The 14,363-nt window shown below is 48.7% G+C and overlaps 1 protein-coding gene across 1 annotated transcript in view; it reads right to left on the reverse strand.

Moving 5' to 3' along the window:
* The window catches only part of LOC143839365 (retinal guanylyl cyclase 2-like), a 51,506-nt gene extending 41,372 nt beyond the window's left edge, over positions 1-10,134 (reverse strand). The window contains exon 1 of the mRNA XM_077341248.1: positions 9,685-10,134. The gene's annotated coding sequence lies outside the window, so the exon portion shown is untranslated. The remainder of the gene's footprint in view (positions 1-9,684) is intronic.
* Positions 10,135-14,363: the final 4,229 nt, after the last annotated feature.

Genomic DNA, 14,363 nt, shown 5'->3' on the forward strand with positions numbered 1-14,363 from the left:
AGTTATTAGATTCACGGGCAGTCTTCAAGCAAAGATTGGATGCACACTTTTCTTGGATGCTTTAAGACAGGGGTAGTCAACCTGTGGTCCTCCAGATTGTTCATGGACTACAATTCAAACGCTGGCAGGGGCTCTTGGGAATTGTCCATGAACATCTGGAGGACCACTACCCCTGCTTTAGGATCCTTTGGGCTGATCCTGCGTTGAGCAGGGGGTTGGACTAGATGGCCTGTATGGCCCCTTCCAACTCTATGGGGCTTTCCGCACTCCTTCAAAATCGCACAATGGTTGCCAATTGAAAGCGCTACTGATTTGCCGTTATGCACAACGTCGTTGACAATCTGCCACACACCTGAAACCGATCCGCAAAAAGCGCTTCGTTGTAGCGCTTTCAGGGAAATCACCAAAAGTGGATTCACCCTCCGGAAAGCGATACACTCCTGCAACCAATCTGCAACACTAGCAGGAAAGTTCTGTGCATTACCATTGTTGCGGTTTCTACAAAGTCCCTCCCCCTGGCTCTCTCCTCTGATCTTCCGGCGAAGCGATCGCCATTTTTTTTTCTCCGAGCGAGCCTCCGTTTAGAGGCTTCCCCGGCTTCAGTCCCTCCCCAGAGCTGTTTAGTCACTAAGCATAAACAACAGAGAAGCCCGTTTGCTGATCTATTTTCCCTTTATTTTTTACACTGTTTTCGGCCGATAATCGCACCCGTGAGGGGGGGGGTTTCACTCGGGAGGAGCGTGGCAACAATGAAACGGCAGCTCAAACACACCGGCCAGCTGGATGGGTCTCTCCGTAGCAACGAAGCAACACATATTCGTTGCAACGGGTGTATTTTTTTTTTTAAACTTTCTTAAAGGGAAAGGGGCTGTTTGGGAACGTGCTAACGGCTGCCCATTGGCTGCTTGACGGCCAGGGGCGGGACGAGCTTGGCAATAGCGCTTCCTTTCTAGCGATTTCTGCCGAGACCGGAAGCCTGTGGGAAACGATACAAAACGCAACTGGATTCCACTACAAAGGCAGGTATGCATAATGACGAATTCCACTATTTTAAATGGCGATTTTTCGTTCAGCAAACAATTTGCTACAAAGATCCCGGTGCGGAAAGCCCCTAGGATTCTATGATTCTGATTCGACTTTCCATTTTTTCCCCTGGAATTTATTCTCTCTCGGGAAATTTTGGGCTGCCTCGGTCATTTCTCAGCCAGGGTTTCTGTTTGAGAGAAACGGGCCCCTGCCGACTCCTATGAAGCTCTGGCCGCTTTCCTCAGCTGGGGATGCCACCTGCTAATGAGCTTTTCCATGGTTGTGCGTCCGTGCCCTTTCCCCAAGCTGCCTTTTGCCAGCTCCCAGGACTTCGGAAAAGGCTGCAATCAGCAATTTTGGGCTGGAAAGGGACTGCGTTTGAGGGGCAAAGCAGATGCAAGACCAGACTTGCCTGCTAACATGACTGGCATTTCCCCTTTCTCGTCCTCCCCGTGGGAAGCACAGCCTCTCCAAGACAGCCGAGGAGAAAAGATTAGACACATTGCCCCAAAGGGCCATTAACTAATTGAAAAGCTGCATTTGGTCCTCAGGCCCAAGAGGAAGAGGCGGTGGCAGATCAGGGAACACACAAACACAGGGCATTTTGAAGGCGCCAGCCCTGGCTGCAGGGAGCTCAAGTTCCCCTTGGCCACTAACATGGGATGGGGGTCAGGCTGCTAGAACCAGGTTGGGAAACTCATGGAAATTTTGTCAGGAACAAGGTCACAGAGTCCACGCTCCAGCTTGGTGTGGTGGTTAAGAGCAGCGGCTTCTAATCTGGCAAACTTATTCCTCCTCTATATGCCGCCAGCTAGGGTATTTTGGGCTCGTCACAGTTCTGTTAGAGCTGTTCTCACAGAGCAGTTCTGTCAGGGCTCTCCCAGCCTCCCCTCCCTCTCAGGATGTCTGTTGTGGGGAGAGGAAAGGGAAAGCCACTTTGTGACTCCTTCGGGTAGAGAAAAGCGGCATCTAAGAACCAACTCTTCTTCTTCTTCAGTAATCTCAGGGCTCTCTCAGCCTCCCCTCCCTCACAGGGTGTCTGTTGTGGGGAGAGGAAGGGAAGGCGAATGGAAGCTGCTTAGAGACTCCATCGGGTAGTGAGAAATGGGGTATAAAACCCAACTCTTTTTCTTCCAAGGCAACCCTTTTCTCCAGGAGAACTGATCTCTGCAGTCTGGAGATCAGCTGGAGTGCAGGGGGATACCAAGTTCCTACCTAGAAGATGACAATTCTACCTGATTGCCTGGCATCGGTTTTACATCATAGAATCATAGAATCATTCTCCTCTCCTGTTTTCCCCTCACAACAGCCCTGACAGGTAGGTCACACTGAAAGTATGTGATTGGCCCAACATCAACCAAAGAAAGTTCACAGCAGAAACAGGGATGTGAACCTGAGAGAACTGTTCGGTGAGAAGAACTCTAAGAGAACTGTGACTGGCCCAAGGTCACTCAGCTGGCTGCATGTGGAGGAGGAGGAGGAGTGGGGAATCAAACCTGGTTCTCCAAATTAGAGGCTGCCATTCTTTAACCACTACTGCATGTTGGTTCTCCCCACAACAGACACCCTGTGAGGTAGGTGGAGAGCCCTGAGAGAAATGCTATGCAAGAACAGCTCTAAGAGAACTCTGAAAAGATCCAAGGTCACCCCTCTGGCTGCATGTGGAGGAGGAGTGGGGAATCAAACTTGGTTCTCCAGATTAGAGTGCAGCACTGTGATCCAGTACAAAACACTAGGAGGCGGGAGGGGGGACTTCAGCAACGCGGGAAATATGTTCCATAATTCTTACTTTTAATCGGCGTGACGAATTTGCCAAGATATAAAAAATCACACAAACATCAGACCGCAAGTATGATGTCCTTGGAACTACAGGAACTTCTCCCGGATGTTGAGACGGAATTTAGAATCATAGAATCATAGAGCTGGAAGGGACCTCCTGGGTCATCTAGTCCAACCCCCTGAACTATGCAGGACACTCACATCCCTCTCGCTCCTCCACTGTCACCTGCCACCCCCTTGAACCTTCACAGAATCAGCCTCTCCGTCAGATGGCTCTCCAGCCTCTGTTTAAAAATCTCCCAAGATGGAGAACCCACCACCTCCCGAGGAAGCCTGTTCCACTGAGGAACTGCTCTGACTGTCAGGAACTTCTTCCGGTGGTTTAGATGGAATTTAGAATCATAGATTCATAGAGCTGGAAGGGTCATCTAGTCCAACCTCCTGCACTATGCAGGACACCCACAACCCTCTCACTCATCCACTGTCACCTGCCACCCCCTTGAGCCTTCACAGAATCAGCTTCTCTGTCAGATGGCTTTGGTTTCATACTTTAATATGCTTTATACTTTAATAAATTCTTTCTACCTGTTTGTGCAGCACATACTTTTGCCTGAGACATGATCTTTTCTGGATAACCTTCATTCTGAGAGCTGAACTTAATGATGCGCTGGCTGTCTTGAATTTTTGGCTGCTTTCATTAATCTGTCTCAATCTTTAAAATTGCCCCACCGGCAAATTTTGTCTCAGATGTCATGGGTGGTAAGATTGGGGATGCAACAAGTTCTTGCAGTCGGTAGGTTTTTTAATAAGATGCTGGTACCAAAATCCCATCAAAAGTAATAGATATTTCTGGGTCCAAAAAGGCAATTCTAGTATGATCATAATGCTCCACAAATTTTATAGATTTATGTTGATTATTAGCCCATGTAACAAATTCCGGTATTTTAGACAGTTCGATAAAGATAAAGATAAAGATAAAGATAAAGATAAAGATAAAGATAAAGATAAAGATAAAGATAAAGATAAAGATAAAGATAAAGATAAAGATAAAGATAAAGATAAAGATAAAGATAAAGATAAAGATAAAGATATATAGTTTTTAAAAAGGGTTCCAATTTATATTCTAATTTCAGCCCAAAACCCCATTTGCCTTTTTAGCCAATTTAATCACTCTTTGTTTACATTTTTAATCACTTTTTATGTAAAGCACAATTTCCTTTTGTCCGTCCAACAGGGCTCTTCTTCCACTAAACATAAAGAACGCATAGATACCAAAGCCTCAGTTGTTTTTCCACCGTATGTGGCTTCCAATGATACAGTGCTCCTGAATATGGAGGCTCAACTGAACCCGGTGACTAATTTCCATTTGAAACCTCTCCTCACTGAACTCGGAGAACTGGCAAAAGCTGGCAAAAGCTGAACTCGGAGAACTGGCAAAAAAGAACTTGGTCTGATGTGCCAAATTCGGTGCTATTTTAGACCTTGCGGCTTCTCCAATTTCTATACCCAACGGCACGAAACATTTCGGCCCACTGCCGGAGAATAACGTTGAAACTGGAACGAAACGGCAGGACTGAGATAAGAACACCGAGCACAACAAGGGGTGCCAGGGCGAAGGGATCCGAAATGCATCAGCCATGCTGACGGAAACATTTGGCTGAGCGAGGAAAAGAAGATTAGGGGCCTTGATCCCGCGCATTAAGGGAATGGGGAGGAGGAACCCTGATCCACATCGAGAGCCCCTGCCGAAAACTCTGCCTTCTTAATCGGAGCAACAGGCTGCTGAGACAATTCCTTTAAAGCAGGGGTAGTCAAACTGCGGCCCTCCAGATGTCCATGGACTACAATTCCCAGGAGCCCCTTGGCCTTGGCCTCTGTGCCAGGGATGGCCAAAGAGTGGCTCTCCAGATGTCCATGGACTACAATTCCCAGGAGCCCCTTGGCCTTGGCCTCTGTTCCAGGGATGGCCAAAGAGTGGCCCTCCAGTTGTCCATGGACTACAATTCCCAGGAGCCCCTTGGCCTTGGCCTCTGTGCCAAGGATGGCCAAAGAGTGGGTCTCCAGATGTCCATGGACTACAATTCCCAGGAGCCCCTTGGCCTTGGCCTCTGTGCCAAGGATGGCCAAAGAGTGGGTCTCCAGATGTCCATGGACTACAATTCCCAGGAGCCCCTTGGCCTTGGCCTCTGTGCCAGGGATGGCCAAAGAGTGGCTCTCCAGTTGTCCATGGACTACAATTCCCAGGAGCCCCTTGGCCTTGGCCTCTGTGCCAAGGATGGCCAAAGAGTGGCTCTCCAGATGTCCATGGACTACAATTCCCAGGAGCCCCTTGGCCTTGGCCTCTGTGCCAGGGATGGCCAAAGAGTGGCTCTCCAGATGTCCATGGACTACAATTCCCAGGAGCCCCTGCCAGCGAATGCTGGCAGGGGCTCCTGGGAATTGTAGTCCATGGACATCTGGAGGGCCACAGTTTGACTACCCCTGCTTTAAACAATGGCATAAGGCTGCAGGCCTCAGCTCATTTTTTTAGGAATAAGCTCCACTGAAAACAGAGAGATTTACTTTGGGGTAAACATCACAACCTACCCAAAGGGATCAGCCCAGGGCCATGTCCCCCATCCTCTGGCAAAGGCAATACAATAACCGTAATGCTATCAAAAACAAGAACAGGCTCTCCTTATATGTTCTTTCTTTTCTTAATCCTTTATTTCCTTTATTTCATAGAATCATAGAGTTGGAAGTTGCAACCGACTGTGGTCGGCCAGCACCTGCCTCTGCGTAGCAACCCTGGCCTTCCTGCGAGGTCTCCCATCCAAGAACTAGCCATGGACGACCCTGCTTAGCTTCCAGATCTGACAAGATCAGGCTAGACTGGGCCATCCAGGAAAGGGCAGAAGATATACAGAGGGGGGCTGGCCCTTGCCTGCCTCTGCATAGCAACCCTGCAGTTCTTCCTTGCTCATCCCCCTTCCAAGTACTCATCAGACCCAACCATGCTTAGCTTCTGAAATTTGGTAAGTTTGAGTTAGCCTTAGCTGTCCAGGTCAGGGCACCAGTTCTCAAAGGGGAGGAGGAAGAAGAGGACTGTTTGTGGTCACTATTTTTTACTACCTGAAGGAGTCTCAGAGCGGCTTCCAGTCGCCTTCCCTTTCCTCTCCCTGCAACAGACACCCTGTGAGGGAGGTGGGGCTGAGAGAGCCCTGAGAGAACTGGGACTGGCCCAAGGTCTCCCAGCTGGCTGCACGGGGAGGGGAAACGGGGAATCAAACCTGGGGAGGTGTGAGGAATCAAACCTCGTTCTTCAGAACAAGGTCTGTCGCTCTTAACCACAACACCACAGTGCGGAATACCTCCAAATTGGATCACACTTCCAAAAATGTGCAAATGAACACTGTGTCTGTGTGTTCCATGCCTCAGCCACCAGAGGGCGCTCCGTCTCCAAGAAAACGCCGAACTTTCCTTCATTTGAGCTGATTGTGGCTGATATTTATTCCCCGAAGTTCACAGCGGGGAAAGCCATTTTGCAGGAGCGCATTTCATGGAGCATTGCCCCCTTCCAGCCCAGGAGCCAAAATAGTTTGTTGGGAAGCAGGGAGTCCCCCATGCTTGCTTAATGGACTGGAAGGGTTCCACCGACCTTCCTCTCTGCCTCCTTCTTAAAACTCCTAGTAATTATTAGGCACAGTTATTTCCCCAGATTAAGCATCAAGTCTGCTGGAAGGAAAGCAGAGGGGTGGACTGTGTGGCATGTGTTTATTGCTTTTGGGCACGTGAGTGTGCAGGTGCATGGGGTAACATCAGGGGGTGGGCCTAGAACTGGACACTTTCCAAGATCAACCGCTTGGTGGAAGATTTGCCCCAAACTTGGAGACACACTGCTCAGCCTCTGCAGAAGCAAGAACCAAACACTAACAAACAACCTACTAGGGGTTCTCATACCAGGTAACCTATCAGGGCTTCAAAAACCAGACAACCCACCAGGAATTTTAGCACCAGACAACCTATCAGGGGTTCTAGCTCCAGGTGGCCTATCAGGGGCTCTAACAGCAGACAATGGATCAAGAGTTTTAGCACCAGACAATTTATTAGGGGTTCTAACTCCAGGGGGCCTATCAGGGGTTCTGACACAAAAAAAGCTAATCAGGGGTTTGGTGACCAGATGGCCTATCAGGGGTTTGGACACCATACAACCTAGCAGGGTTTTTAAAAGCAGCCAACCTATCTGGGGTTCTGACATCACACCAAGCCAGTGGGCAGGAGAGAACAGGCCCACCCCAGCAGCGTCAGGGAGATGACTTGTAAGCTTCACACCCAATACCCCCTGTTCCCAACCTGCAGCTAACTCCAGCAGGATCAGTGAGGATCAGATTCGAACCCAACACATACACAGTCTGATAGCCACTGTAAGGCCAGGATGTCTCCAAACCATTCCAGCAGTTCCTTTCGCTTCTCTCCCAATGGAAAGTGCGTGTGTGTGGGGGCGGGGGGGACAGGACAAAAGGAAGGGATTAAATGGCCGATGGGCCATTTAAACTGAACAGTTAATGGGCCAGCCACTCAGACTGTTCTGTTTCAATGGCCAGCCAAATCATCCAAATGGATTCAGGCTTCTCTGATTCGGCCAATTTAAACTGACGGGAATTGCGATTCGGCTCAGATAACCCTGAAAAGAGGGCATGAAACTGATGCGGTTTTATGACTCAAGTCCCACCCTCTTTTCCCATGGCTATATCTCAGGAGTAGAGCATCTTCCCCTGGAGAAAAGGGATCCTTTAGAGGGGGGGGGAGCTCTAGGGCATTGTACTCCCTTGGGCTCCCTATCCTCACAAATCTCTAGGAGTTTCCCACCCTGGAGCTGAGAAGCCCCCTGACCCGTGTTGCTTAGGGATGGGTGATTCACTTCAGATAAGCCAGAAAGTATCCAAATCAAGGGTCTTTTGGGCACTTTTGGGGCATATTTGAGCCAAATTGCCCATCCCTGCACTTTAATGGTCCAAATCGGCCTTAGCCGAATAGCAATTTGGCTGCATCCGAATCGGAACCAGTGATTCGGATTTGGCCGATTCGATGAAAAACGTACTGAATTTTTTTCCTGCTGACTGTTGCTTCCCAGGCATAGATTGGGGTGGGGAGCCATGTTGGTCTGGAGCAAAAGAATAAAATTGGAGTCCGGTGGCACCTTTAAGACCAATGAACTTGAATTACGGCTATAAGCATTCACATGCATGTATCTGAAGAGGTGCGCATGCATCCGCAGAGTTAAACTCTGAGGGTCTTAAAGGTGCCCCTGGATTCGAACTACGTTCCCAAGTGTGATGCAGAAATGAAACAGAATTAAGGAGAAAGCTGTCTACGCACAGCTCCGGGCTCCTTGGAGGAGGGGCAGGATAAAACTCTAATTAAGAAAAGACTTGGGTGAGCCAAGCAGAGAAACAGCTGAGGATTTTAAAAGGTTAATTTATGGCTGGGGAAGGCAGAAGGAAGGAAGGGTTTAAGAGAGAGCCTTTAGGAAAGAGCTCTGTAGCCTCAGAGCGTGTTACAGCTTTTCTTGAGGCGTTCTGAAGAGGAATTTCAGATGAAGGGGACCTTGAGCCTCAAAAGTTCCTACCCTAAAAAGATTTTGGGGCTCTAAGAGACATCTGGACTCGAACCTAGCTCCCAGGACAGCAGGAAACGTAAAAAACAAGATCAAGGCCTTATTTATTACTCAGTTAAAATTCCCTGTGTGTTTTAACAACGGGAGAATCCATTCTTCCTTTAGATTCAGGCTTTCTCCATCCGGGTTTCTTGAACGCCCTGAAAGCGTTTCCCAGATGGGAGGGAGTTAATTAATATTTTAATCTATATTGTCGATTTGTTAAACGTTTTAAAAGGGTCATGTGACTGTACATGCTCATGTCGACCTACCCACCGCTTCCAAAATGGCCAATGATGGGGCTGGAGGGGGTGGGAAGGGGAGGGGCTTGGGTGGGCGTGTCCACAGCTCTGCTTCCCAACCATATTCTGCACGATTGCTCCACTTCTGAGGTTTCTCGAAGCCTGAAGAAGGTTTCAGGGGCTTCTCAATGGTAAAGAAGTTGAGAAGGGTTGTTCTAGGTGTCCCCCCTATGCCCCCCTGCAGGGCCTTATGCTCTGCAGGCACTAATTTGTTGGTCATTCCCAGCGGCAAGGAAGCAAACGTGGCCTTGACTAGGGCCAGGGCCTTTTCAGTACTGGCCCCTACCTGGCGTAATGAGCTCCCGGGTGAGCTGCAGGCCCTGCAGGAGTTTCCGGCATTCTGCAGGGCCTGCAAAACGGAGCTCTTCCGCCAGGTCTATGGCTGAGGCTGGAGCGGCAAGGAAGATCTGTATGGCCCTCCCTCCCTCTCAGGATAGAGCAATGTGATTGGCGGTTTGGGGGCTCCATCTGTGCCCCTCTACCTAGAATCATAGGATAATAGAGTTGGAAGGGGCCATAGAGGCCATCTAGTCCAACCCCCTGCTCAACGCAGGATCAGCCCTAAGCATCCTAAAGCATCCAAGAAAAGTGTGCATCCAACCTTTGCTTGAAGACTGCCAGTGAGGGGGAGTTCCTCCCTCTAGGAGATTTTTATTGGGGGAATTGATAGCGTTTCAAATTGTTTTTTCCGCCATATCTCCTTTTTTAAAATTGTGATTACTTGTTCTATGTGGTTTTATGTCTGGCGTTTTAATAGGGGTTTTACCGGGATTTTATTCAGACTGTTGTAACCCAGCACAAGCCCCTTGGGAGTGGCAGGTACTAAATTGAAACAACAACAACAAAAATAATAGGTGAGCATTGCGTCATTGCAGGGATGTGCCAAATCGAGAAGATAACAGGGATACTTTGCATGATCACCTTTCAAGGTCTGATTGATACCTTTCTCGAAGCCTGGAAAATGTTTCAGGGGCTGCTCAGCAGTCCCACCTGTCACCCCTGCGCACTCTTTCCGTCTCCATGGCTTTTGCTCATGCATATCCCAAATGACAGCTTTGTTCCCCGGGGCCGGAAGTTCTTGACACGCCGCACCAGCAGATCCCCCTAACAATCCATCTACGGTCTGTTCACAGCCAGAGGTGAGGGTAATTGGGAGAGGGGGGGAGAGAGAGAAAGTGAGCTGTGTGAACCAATTCATAATCAACACTTGCTTCCCATAGGGGGATGGATAGATAGATAGATAGATAGATAGATAGATAGATAGATAGATAGATAGATAGATAGATAGATAGATAGATAGATAGATAGAGACAGACAGACAGACAGACAGACAGACAGACAGACAGACAGACAGACAGACAGACAGACAGACAGACAGACAGCATGATGACGATACTCTCCGTTCAGTCGTGTCCGACCCTCGGTGATTCTATAGGAAAGTCTCCGCCGTGCGCCCCTGCCTCTGACTGCTTCTTTTAGTTGGTTCCTGGTCATCCCTGTATCGGCTTTAATCGTGTCAGGCCAGCGGATCCTTTGGTGACCACGTTTCCTTTTGCCGCTGACCATGCCGAGCATTAATGATTTTTCTAGCAAGTCTGATTGCAGGATGTGTCCAAAGTAAGTGAGCTTCAGCCGTAATATCTTGCCTTCTAATGATATAGTTGGTTTGCTCCTCTCTAAAACTCTCTTGTTGGTAACTTTGGCTGTCCATGGGATCTGCAGCATTCGTCTCCAATGCCATAATTCAAAAGCATCTATTCCCCTCCTGTCTTCCTTCTTCAGGGTCCACCTTTCGCATCTGTAGCTTGTTATGGGAAAGACAATGGCGTTGGCTAGCCAGCGCTTGGTATTAAGGCTGATATATCCTGATTCTTCCATATTCGGCTCATGCCAACATTGTGTTCCAGCCCAGTGTTATTCGCCATCTGATTTCGCGGCTGCACCCACCACTTCGATTGATCATAGAGCCATAGCATGACAGCCTGCAAATTCAATAAATCAAGCGCATATGCGCTCCCCCCTACTAATAGCCAAGGGTGTTGTCAGCCCGTATGGAAGACGTCAATCAAACGAGAGCCGAGTGCCTCTCCTTTGGATTTGGGATACTATATAGGGAAAGCAATCCGACTCCCCGCGTGTTCAGAAAACGGTGCGTTCTGGATTAACCGGAATCTCGCACAAAGCCTTCCCCGGCTCTGGACTTCAAAGGGAAACAGGGCCTTAAATAGTCATTGCTTCACATGACCGACATCCAGGGAATCCATCTCACTGATGGATGTTGTCCTCCAACGACCCTTAAGGTCACTTCGAGTCCCCGTTCCCCTTGAGCAGCTGATATCCCCGGGTCAAGGGTCAGGAATTCAAACAGGACGTCAGCCCTCGTCCCACAATAGATCGGAATCCATCCAAGCCGGCTGCTGGGTGATCTCTTGGGATGTTTTAATGCTTGGCTGCTTTGATCAAAGACGTCCTTTTGGGGGGATGCAGTCACGAGATTATCAGGACTAATTTAAGGCGCATTGTCCCTTTCTTAAGCCCCCCCTTTTTTTTCTCTGCCTGATTTTCTCTGTGGCCGATGCTCAGAGCATCTATTATGTCTTCCGAACAGGTTGGTTTTTTCTTTCCTGTCTCTCCCGCCGCCCCTTTAAACTGGAGAATACAGTTAATGAGGTGTGTAACATGAAAAGCGGCCAATTTTTCACGAGGACAATAGGCCCAAGGAAAAACGGGCCTATTACAGTCTAATGATACGGGAGGCAGACAGTTCACTGCTCCTGTGAATAGATCTGCTATCGATTGCTGGTCGGTACCATCCCTGGCGAGAAACAAAGCATCCAAATTCCTCTCTGGGAAGTGAGTTTTGGAGATTAGCTCTGCCGTGCAAGAATGAGATTTGAGCCCCGGAAGACCGGAGAGACCCACAAGGTTTTAGGGGTATTCGCTTTTGCAAATCAAAGCTCATCTCTTTATTTATTTGGTGATTCATTTAGTTTAGTTATTTAGAAGAAGGAAGACACATCAAAATCACAAGATGTCCTAGTCCCATTGTATACGGCACTGGTCAGACCACACCTGGGGTACCGTGTGCAGTTCTGGAGGCCTCACTTCAAGAAGGACGTCGATAAAATTGAAAGGGTACAGAGGAGAGCGACGAGGATGATCTGGGGCCAAGGGACCAAGCCCTATGAAGATAGGTTGAGGGACTTGGGAATGTTCAGCCTGGAGAAAAGGAGGCTGAGAGGGGACATGATAGCCCTCTTTAAGTATTTGAAAGGTTGTCACTTGGAGGAGGGCAGGATGCTGTTTCCGTTGGCTGCAGAAGAGAGGAAACGCAGTAATGGGTTTAAACTTCAAGTACAACGATATAGGCTAGATATCAGGAAAAAGTTTTTCACCGTCAGAGTAGTTCAGCAGTGGAATAGGCTGCCTCAGGAGGTGGTGAGCTCCCCCTCACTGGCAGTCTTCAAGCAAAGGTTGGATACACACTTTTCTTGGATGCTTTAGGATGCTTAGGGCTGATCCTGCGTTGAGTAGGAGGATGGACTAGATGGCCTGTATGGCCCCTTCCAACTCTATGATTCTATGATTCTAGGAGGGGAATAGATGCTTTTGAATTATGGTGCTGGAGACGAATGCTGCTAATCCCATGGGCAGCCAAAGTTACCAACAAGATAGTTTTAGAGAGGAGCAAACCAACTGTGTCATTAGAAGGCAAGATATTACAGCTAAAGCTCACTTCCTTTGGACACATCATGTGATCAAACTCGTCAGAAAAATCATTAATGCTCGGCATGCTCAGCGGCAAAAGGAAACGTGGTCACCAAAGGATCCGCCGGCTCGACACCTTCAAAGCCAATACAGGGATGACCAGGAACCAACTAAAAGAAGCAGTCAGAGACAGGGATGCATAGCAAAGACTTTCCTATAGAATCGCTGAGGGGCAGACACGACTGAACGGATGACATCATCATATTTAGTTATTTACTTATTTAGAATTTTAGCCCGCCATTTCCAAAACTGGCTCACGGCGGGTTACATAAAATCCAATATATCATAATACAATCAAACACATAAAACCCCCATTAAGATTCCATACATCCAGATGGCGACAAAACCCTGCCCAGTACAATAACTCTCAGAAGCAGCCTGGGGGTTTGAAGTTCAGAGCCAGATGTAATCGCTCCGGACAGAGAGGGGACCCGAATCTTGGCTCTAGCACTGGCCCCAACCATAGAACTGGCGAAAGAGCTCCATCTTGCAGGCCCTCCAGAAAACACAAAGCTCTCCGAGGGCCTGCAGCTCCCTTGGGAGCTCATTCCACCAGGTAGGGGCCAGGACCAAGAAGGCCCTGGGCCCGGTCGAGGCCAGGTGAGCCTCCCTAGGGCCAAGAACAGTCAATAGATTTGAATCTGCTGAGCGTGAAGCCCTGCCAGGGACATAGAGGGGGGGTCGTTGGTTCTTGAAATACCCTAATTAAGCCCGGTTTTGTAGCACTGACCCACCAGTGGGGAAAAGGTTGCTCGTGGTCAGTGACAGAGCGACCGGTCACTGGAATTCTTGCACTGAGCAGGACGTTATGTGTTGAGCAAGAATTGTTGATTTGGAGCCCTGATGATGGATCGCTTGTGCTTTAACCATGAAGAAATCCAGAGTATATGTTCTTGCATCATATGTGGGTGGTCCACGAGGATCCCCTAGAGATAGCCCCGCCCCCTTCTGTTTTGGAAGCAATTTGGCTACAGCAATTCCCCAGTTCAAACGGTGTCCGCTTTTCGGAGAAGCTGAGCTGCTTCCCTAGAAACAGGAGGGTGGTTTTATTACAATTATCGTTATGTTTCTCAGAAACTAACAAAATGCTCCACGCAGACTTTCGTGTCCTTTTGCCAAAGTTCAGCTCACACGAGCGTGACAGCGTGAATCTGACCCCTGGATCTGAGTCTGCTGGTGTGAAATATTAAGCTCAGAAGAAATGGCAGAGTCTGGGTAGCATTTTCTGGCTTCAAAAGCGTTTCATGGACATTTCTGGGTGAGCTTTGCCAAGGAGGCCAGTTTTACAACACAAATTTCACCCTAAACACATTTGATGAGTGAACAGGGTGTCTCTTGCAGGGAGAGGAAAAGGAAGTTGAATGGAAGCTGCTTGGAGACTCCTTTGGGTAGAGAAAAGGGGCATATAAGAACCAACTCTTCTTCTTCTTCAGTAATCTCAGGGCTCTCTCAGCCTCCCCTCCCTCACAGGGTGTCTGTTGTGGGGAGAGGAAAGGGAAGGCGATTGGAAGTTGCTTTGAGACTCCTTCGGGTAGCGACAAGCGGCATATAAGAACCAACTCTTCTTCTTCTTCAGTAATTTCAGGGATCTCTCAACCTCCCCTCCCTCACAGGAGGTCTGTTGTGGGGAGAGGAAAGGAAGGTGATTGGAAGCCGCTTTGAGACTCCTTCAGGTAGAGAAAAGCGGCATCTAAGAACCAACTCTTCTTCTTCTTCTTCTTCTTCTTCTTCTTCTTCTTCTTCAGTAATCTCAGGGCTCTCTCAGCCTTGCCCACCTCACAGGGTGTCTGTTGTGGGGAGAGGAAAGGGAAGGTGGCTGTAAGCCGCTTTGAGACTCCTTCGGGTAGAGAAAA

This window comes from Paroedura picta, chromosome 6 (genome assembly GCF_049243985.1).
Source record: "Paroedura picta isolate Pp20150507F chromosome 6, Ppicta_v3.0, whole genome shotgun sequence".
NCBI lineage: Eukaryota > Metazoa > Chordata > Lepidosauria > Squamata > Gekkonidae > Paroedura > Paroedura picta.